Source organism: Microtus pennsylvanicus, chromosome 21 (assembly GCF_037038515.1).
Source record: "Microtus pennsylvanicus isolate mMicPen1 chromosome 21, mMicPen1.hap1, whole genome shotgun sequence".
Classification (NCBI taxonomy): Eukaryota; Metazoa; Chordata; class Mammalia; order Rodentia; family Cricetidae; genus Microtus; species Microtus pennsylvanicus.
The window spans coordinates 22,194,529-22,195,905 of NC_134599.1; positions in this window are offsets into that span (position 1 = coordinate 22,194,529).

The following is a 1,377-nucleotide window of genomic DNA, read 5'->3' on the forward strand; positions in this document are numbered from 1 at the left end:
CACGGAAATCCCACAGTGTCGGCACACCCATGCATCTGCCACTCACCCAGGCTTGTTCCAAGGGCGGCCCACCGTAGCTCAAACACATCTATTCATTCTGCCCCCTTGCCAGCTTCCTCAGTTACTGCAAGAGCTCTTCCAACTCTTTGGTTCTCCAGCAGTAGAAAATCTGAAATGGCCTTAGGCTTTGAGTCGCCATCCTTTCCTCTTTATAATTTATCACACTGTCAACTCTGTGCCAGAGTCTCTGGGATCTCACCTCTCCTCCTTCCCCATTGTTGCTGTTCCCTGACCTTCTGGACAGTTCCCCCAGCCTCTTATGCTTCCAGTCTCTCCAACCCCATCTGGTCCATTAGCTACTTGTCCGCTGAAGGGAGGTCAGTGGGAGCCCTCTGCCTGAGTAGAAGGAATGACTTGCCATCACACTGCTCAATAGTGTTAATACTGTCATTAAGTCCCTTCAGTGTTGCTGCCCCCCCCACCATCGCCGTACCTGGTGGTTTCTCCACCACTCTGCTTGGCATTGCTGGAGATGCTATGGGATGTTCTTCCCCACGGGGATGCTGTGATGTTGAGTTGGGAATATCTTCCGAGATCTCAGCAGTGGGCATTTTGTTAATACAGCCATTATGGGGCTTCCCTGTCCTGGTGTGCACATCCTTCCATGATTGTCTGCAATCATACCTTCCAGCTTTTTGAATGAAGCTCTGCCAAACTGTTTACACTGCCCCGGATGCACCAAGGCCCCCTTTCTTTACAAGAACCCTTTACTTGTCCTCAAATACCTTCCTTTTGTCTCTCTCGGTTCATTCTTGAAGATCCATCTCACAGCCGTGTTTCCTGTGATGCCTACAGATTTTCCACGGAAAAGCAAAAGATGATCCCGGTTTCCACGTCCCTCTTCTGGTGTTTGCTGTAATTCTCAGGTCTGCCTTGCTGCACTCAGCTTTGTACGTAGTTGTGCAAATTATGTTGCTGCCTCTTAGCACACACTCCCTACGTGTGTGTGGTTTGCTGGGCTACCTGTTTTATTGTGGCAGGGGAGGGAAACAGTTTTGTCTTCAACCCAGACCTAAAGAAAAGTTTAATTATTGGTACTGGTATTTGAGATTATTTTATGTCACCTGACATCAGACCCTTCTTTCCATGCCCCAAGAAAAAATACTCCCCAACAGTGGAATCTTCCCCAGATAAACAGTACTGGTGTCCTCAGGGAACTGATCTCAGTAACCAAAGAAACTGGGTCTCAAAACAGGGAGAGTAGGTCAAGGCTGTATTAGGCGCCATTCCTGTCCCTGAGAGGGCGCTGCTCCTAAGACAAATCCCCAGGGCTGGGAAGGAAATACCAGTGCTTTCCCACAGGACTCTAGAAGCATC